Source organism: Mus musculus, chromosome 1 (assembly GCF_000001635.26).
Source record: "Mus musculus strain C57BL/6J chromosome 1, GRCm38.p6 C57BL/6J".
Classification (NCBI taxonomy): Eukaryota; Metazoa; Chordata; class Mammalia; order Rodentia; family Muridae; genus Mus; species Mus musculus.
In genome coordinates, this window is record NC_000067.6 from 107686231 (window position 1) to 107693806 (window position 7576).

The 7576-nt window shown below is 41.5% G+C and overlaps 1 long non-coding RNA gene across 1 annotated transcript; it reads left to right on the forward strand.

Annotated features, from left to right (window-relative positions):
* Nucleotides 1-769: 769 nt before the first annotated feature.
* Gm15389 lies at nucleotides 770-7284 on the forward strand. The gene is made up of 3 exons (XR_387297.3): nucleotides 770-1098; nucleotides 6139-6230; nucleotides 7032-7284. It is a non-coding gene; the product is annotated as a predicted gene 15389 (long non-coding RNA).
* Nucleotides 7285-7576: the final 292 nt, after the last annotated feature.

A 7576-nucleotide genomic window follows, 5' to 3' on the forward strand; every position in this document is an offset into this window, starting at 1 on the left:
GTGTGGTTGACCAGTTGGGTTACAATAGATTGGATGCTATGATACCATTGTTATTACTAACCTTGTGCTCACTTGTTAGTGCGACATTGGCTATTCACTTTTCTGAGCAGTTGGAGGAGTAGTGCTATGTATGTTACTAAACGTATGGAACCCATTGGCTATGCTTGCTGTGCTCAATGTTACATTATCATTTTTAGTGTTAAACACCCAGAATTGGTATACTTGGCATCACTGGTCAGCATCCTGAGAGTTCTAATGTGCCTACTAAACCTACAGTTCCACTCTCAACCATCACCCCAAAACCACAAATACCAGGGCCCACCTATAGACCTAAAGTTCTAGACCCACTATACAAAATGCCCAGATGGTGGACAGATGATAGGATATGGGCAACATACCAACTAAGAATAGACATCTCCTGGACCAAGTATGCTACTGTTTCAATTATCACTGGTTCCAGGGCTGTTAACACTTCAGAAAACAGGTAGCACCATGCCACCCTGTGGGTAGCCACATGTGCCGTTGCAGGGTGGCGCTGGCTACTGTTGGCCACCACACATACATAGGCAGTAAAGATTTGTTTTTACCAAGATGAGGTTTTGAGAGTTAACCAATCAGATGAGAGAGAAGTTAACCAATCAGATGAGAGAGAAGTTAACCAATCAGATGAGAGAGAAGTTAACCAATCAGATGAGAGACATGTTAACCAATCAGATGTGAGACATGCAAATGAGGTGGTAAGCATAACCCATGCATAACCAATCCAGGTGTGAGACAAGCCTCTCCTAGGCCTATGTAAGCATCAACAGTTCTGGGCTTGGGGTCTCTTCGCCTCTGCAATCAAGCTCTACAATAAATGTGTGCAGAAAAATCCTGTTGCAGCATCGTTCTTGCTGGCGAGTCGGGCACGCACAAGAAGTGGTGCCGAAACCCGGGAAAAGAAACATCTTCAGGTACAAGCGAAGACCCCCTGCTACAGGGAGGATTCAGAACTGCATCACAGGGAAGGAGCGGTTAATAAAGTGTTCCCGTAAAACAGACTGCTGAGAAGGATCCTGCGTGGATTCAGAACTCGTCAGCTAGGGAATGGTGGTACCGGTAAGTCTCCCAAATTGATCCCAGGTTAAAGGGGGATATGTTTTTTAAGAAATAGGAAAAGTAAAGGGAGGAAAAATAAAAGGAATCAGTGATAAAGAAAAGGAAATAGTGAAGGAAAGGGAAAGGGGAAGGGGAAGGGGAAGGGGAAGGGGAAGGGGAAGGGGAAGGGGAAAAGGGGAAGGGGAAAAGGGGAAGGGGAAAAGGGGAAGGGGAAAAGGGGAAGGGGAAAAGGGGAAGGGGAAAAGGGGAAGGGGAAAAGGGGAAGGGGAAAAGGGGAAGGGGAAAAGGGGAAGGGGAAAAGGGGAAGGGGAAAAGGGGAAGGGGAAAAGGGGAAGGGAAAGGGAAAGGGAAAGGGAAAAGGAAGGAAAGGAAAGAAAGAAAGGAAAGAAAGAAAGGAAAGAAAGAAAGGAAAGAAGGAAAGGAAAGAAAGAAAGGAAGGAGAGAAGGGAAAGAGAGAAGAGAAGGAAAGAAAGGATTGAGACGATAAGGTTCCCGGCTTTGGGACAAGTTAAGGTTCATGAGTTATGCTTTTTTCTCCCATTGACCCTTTGTGGGTAGGTCTGATAGTTTTGGTCTTGTTTGTTCTGATATATGGACTCTGTTACTGTTTGAAACTATGTGTAGAGGCAGTCAAGGCAGGTCAGAAAATCCTTACAGAGCAACAAGAAAGTATGTCGGAAGAGGAGAAGGGCTTAAAAAGAAAAAAGAAAAAGAAAGGAGACTCAGTGTTATCAGGTGGACAGAAAGGACAAAATAAAAGAGCCGAGGCAGAGCAGGAAGGCAAATTAGCTTCTGCACCCCCTCCCTATGCCTCCTCGGCAGCCACCTATAGGTGGACCTTCTGTTCGGAAGTTTGGAGAGAGGTTAGATTCTCCTTGCTGGGATGTTCTATTTTCACTGACCAAGCAGGGCGGAGATATCATGAGCCTCTAGATTTCAAAGTAATCAGGAATTTGGCTGAATCCGTGCGGATGTACGGCTTAACTGCCTCCTATCCTGTGGCTCAAGTAGAGGCCTTGAATAGACACTGCATGACGCAGTCCGATTGGGCAATCTTTGTGAAGGCATGCCTTTCACCTGGGCTGTATTTAAATTGGAAAGCCTTCCTTATTAAATTTGCAAATGAACAGGCAGAGGCTAACTCTACTGCAGGAAATCCAGCATGGAATAGGGATATGCTGCTTGGTCAAGGTCGTTTTGCACAACAACAGACAGGATATCCAGTGCAGGTGTTTGAGCAGGTGAATCAGATTGCCATAAGGGCGTGGAAATCATTGCCCACCGGTGTTGATGGTGTTGATGTGGACGAGAGGGTCTGTTTGTGTGTTTCCCCAGCTGTGGGTCCCAGAACGGCTGACCAGAGCAATTCAAAACAAGCAGAGCTATTAGGACATGGATGTTCCTGTGGCTGGGGGTGCTCCTGCTAGTGAGAACTGAAGAGCTCTGTGTTCCTGAAACGCAAGACCAAGCGCGCAAGACCACCCTAACAAAAATTACATGCTAGATAAAAGATATAGTTGTAATAGAAATAGATAAGAACAAAATCCCACAAAATGTCACTTTACAGAGGTGTGGTCTAATGATTCTAGTGTTAGAGCAATCTTTAATAACTATTGGTATAGACCATCCAAGGTTAGACAGAACACATGTAATGTTAAAGGAATCTACAAAACAACCACTATAGGAATAGAGATAGATCCTACACGCAATTGTGACTTAGCTATGAATTCAATGTTTCCTAAATTATATACAAGTACTCTGATACACACAGAGTTAGAAGGTGAAGCAGATGGTAGCTGGTTAAACCTCACAACATTAACATGGGAAGAACAAGTACATGATTATGAGTATGAGCCTGAAGAGGAAGAAGAAACCTATTCAGAGACACCCTAGATACCCACAATGACACCAAACCCATGTAAACCTGGTCTAAATATGAACTGGACCCAATGTACAAAATTTGCTGTACCTTACCTACTTAAGACTGGCATACTCCCTCTACCTAAACCATAGGTGCCCCAGTATATGATCACCTATACTCAGAACCCACAGGACATGGAATTAGACAAATTGGCTCTGTGTAGCAGGCTTCCTGAACCTACCCTGGTTTGGCAAGCTAAGCTATTACCAAAATTTAAGATGGGCCATCAGAATAGAACCACAACAGTGGCCCACTTGGGAACAGCCATGGCCCTGGGGATGGAACATTATAGACAACCAATAGTACTAACCAGCATCCTAATACAACCATGGAAGATGACATTACATGAAAAAACACCACTAACACCCTTATGCACAATGCCAAAGACAACATATGAATGCTTTTTGGTAGCTCAGGGATATTAATGGATGTCAGGATAGAAAACAGAAAATGACACCAACAGAATATCAGGCATTTCCTGGAAATGCTTCAGCAGAAACTGTTGGTCTACATGAGCAGAGGAAGAAAGACATAAAGTACTAACTGAGCACTGGAAATCAGGAGAAGTAGGATTCCACATATATGAGGCACATGTTATACACACCCCACTCAAAGGAAATATGGCAGCATTCTTACCATTTTTTAAGGAGACGGGAGGTTATGAGGATAACTCACTCATGGCACTTTGGGATCAAGGAGTTTACATTACAGGAATAGTACAAATAAAGGGAGTATGGAAATATATAATGAAACTGATACCCATTTTGGGGGGACTACCAAGGATAAAGAGAAATATATCCATGACAGGAAGAAACCTACCTAATACATTTGGACTCAAGAAGGAAAACAAAACCATGAATCCAGCAGTAACATACTTTACATCATTATTACAAAACATTACCTACTACAATCAACATCACTCTAAGACCACATGCGATAAGAAAGAAGAATATAAAACAGCCAGGTACATTTGTAACACAACAGTAAATGGCACATAATGGATTTCCCTATACCATGGAATACAATAGGAAACATTACCACAGTTAATTTTCCAGAAAGGAACATATCTACAAAGTTTGGGGCAGCACCCTAGTCAGATTCTCTACAGATGGACCACATAACAATCCCTAGTTTTAACTGCACAGGATTTAACAACATTAGATATGAGAAACCTAATTTAACAGCAACAAATATACCAGCGGTTGGCTGCTATTATAACGTTAGCAGTCTAACACCCAAATACATCAAGGCACCAGAAAGGACTATACAATGGTGGAAAACTTGAGGAATCAAACATAACAATGCAAGAACCATATATCATTCAGGCTTACCATATTATCTTAGCTATATATTACCACCACCCCCCAATATCAAGACTGGCAAATGTCAGATTAAACAGCACAAAAGTCAAAAGCAAGCCCTATGATTACAGGTGCAGATGACTGGGATAAGATTTTATAGTTACCCATGTCTCTACAAGACTGCCACAAATCAGACCAGTCACACAATAATACTCGCTTAGTAGACAGAGGAGGATTCAACATTACAACAGACTATACAGGTGTTAATAAAACCAGCATAAGATTCATGATGGCACATTACTCACCAGGATGGTTAAATCCACCACCTGGACCACCTTCTGTCAAAGAAGCCCCATTTGTAATACTGGACACCTTACCAGGAGAAATAATATTGACTCCTAGAATCAAGAAGATCCAGATTTCCATCTCATTACAAGCCTTTAACCCCCCTAAGTTATATTGTGGAGAAATAGACACCATGTCATATCAATACAGCAGCTGAAATAAGTTCGGCAAGAAGACCCCTTTGGGCACTGACTGTAGGAGCTTTCATGGCTAGAGCATTATTAGGAGGCATGATGGGAAGAGGAGTAGCAGAAGCAGTAATCACACCCATCAAGACAGAAATCTATAATATTCAGAAAATTAACAAGAAACCAGCCCAGGCACTTCACGCATTATGAAGAAGCCTAGATTCACTCCACATCATGATAGACACCATGAATAAAGAAATGCAAGTATTTAGGGAACAATATAAACAAGAATATAATAGAACAAGGAACCTTATAACTCAGAACCATAACTTAATTATGTGCCAAATGTATAAAAGTAATCTCGCAGAAGTAGAGAGAGAATTAGATATACTTTTTACAACAGGACTAGGAAGAAGGACCACAGACTTCCAAATGTTATTAGATAACAATAAAGGATCATATTGTGCAGAAGGCATATGCAAAATACACCTAAAGCAGGTATTCCTGGACAACACATATCCTGGATATCACTCTAAAGCCATACCACAGAAACTAGGTAATGAGTTTATAATACTGGTCCATCAATTTCTGTGGTCATCAGTTAGCACTATGAGTAACTCTATATATATATACCACTTGAAGACACCATTAAATTAGGAGCAAACACATATGTCTATTCACACCTACCAGACACAAAGATGCAGCACACATCATTCACAATGTTGAGATTAACAAACAATACAAGACATGGGGAACTATAACTTTATACTATGCACTTCCACACCAAAAGAGCCACATGCAGATAGCTAAATGAATCATTCATGAATACTTACACAGCGTATTTTAATTTAACAGGCAGATGTTATCTGATAATGAACTGCTCACAGGCCACAATGGATAATAAACAATCATGACTATGTTGACCCTAGAGGAAAAACATTACTTTGACTCCAATGGTCTATTCAATTTTGAACTAGAACAAGATCAGTATAATAACTTCATACAAAAAATGAACAAGATCTTAGAAATCATGACTTACAATGAAAAACAATTAGCATCATTAGATGCCAAAATCAGGAAAGAAAGCATCACCCTGGGTAATAATACTCAGAGTAAAATACATGACTTGGTTGGCCTATTGAAAGCCAACACCACAATCAATAAGAATTGGAACAAGAAGATAACTAAATGTGGCCTATGGGATACCATCGGCAGACTAGCACGCCTAGACTTTGTATGCACTCCTGGTGTACTCATGATGGCACTAGATTAAAGAAACATTTTGGTCCCTCATATTTCTGATCACCTTCTTTATGCTATTAAAAGTATCTTTGATATGTTTTAGAAGCAATTATGGAACAAATGCCAAAAAGAAGAACCTCACTCAGAAGGTCAAGAGGCAACTACTACAGATGGAGATATGACCTCAGCAGCATGGTGAGAGCTAATATATTTTTCAGAAAAATATTCTTTGATAATGCATTATCATTTGCAATTTTGTTTGATAGATTAACTAGAAATAAGCAATTTGAACCAGGAAATTGCATATTTTGTTTAAGACTCTATGCTGTATCCTATTTTGATACTTACCTTGTTTTACCATTGTTGTTATCATAACCCTGCATCCTGGAACATGTACCCAGATCCCATCAGGGTAACCTAAAGCTTATTGAGCAGCCTCATGGCCTGATATATTAGCAAAGGGAGCCACTTCTAGTACCATGCATGTTACAACATGTTGGAGCGTGCACCTGACTCCACATACAAAATGTTGGAGGGAGATTGGTATGGCAATGACCCTACACAATCACACAACCTGGAACTCCTACAGGCTTACTGCCTGAGAATGATATTGAAACCGATATTGAAATAGTGCATCTTCCAATGAAATGCATGCCATACATGGAAAAATTACCACAAAAATAGATACTGTATATGAACACCACTTTGTAAGCCTTGTGAGAGCCTTCGGGAATACCCAGACCTGCAGGTCTGCTTTCCCCAAGGCTTCAGGGGATGAAATGTAAGGAACAAGATCTAAGGAAATGATACCACGGATGAATGTATCCATGGAAACCAAGCCTAGAGTGTGTGTGTGTGAGTATAAGATAAAGTTGAAGTAAGGTAAATGCCCTATGAAGTAATGTTTGAACACCTTATTTATGATTGGCTAAGAGTAGCTTAAAAACCCTCTGGCCATCAAGACTCACTCATTCCCCTGTTCCCGGAGTCCCACAGAGTTGCCTTCATGTTGAGAGATGGAGCCCACTGACCTGGACGCCTGCCACTGAAGGAGATGAGCCGCAACCCAGAATGAGCTCCAAAAGCAGAAGAACATGTCTCAAACCTTGCCTGATGCACTGCCATCCAGCCAGGCTAGCACATTGGTCCAGACTGGAGGGTAGTGAAGTGTGTGTGTGTGTGAACGAATGATATCCCACTTCGCTATTTGTTTATTGCTACTTATGAATAAATAAGTGTCATAATCTGACGTCTGAGTTCGAGGCTCCCTTCTCGCCTCTGTCTCAATCCCAATTAGCGACATCGGCTTACACTTCCACATTGCTGTCCATCACCAAAGGTAATCAAGACTAAAACTTAAGCAGATCAGGAAGCAGGAGCTGATGCAGAGGCTATGGAGAGATGTTACTTACTGGCTTGCTCAGCTTGCTTTCTTATAGAACCCAAGATTATCAATCCAGGAATTGCACTGCCCACAAGGGGCCCTCTCCCCTTGATCACTAATTGAGAAAACGGGCCACAGCTGGATCTTATGGAGGCAC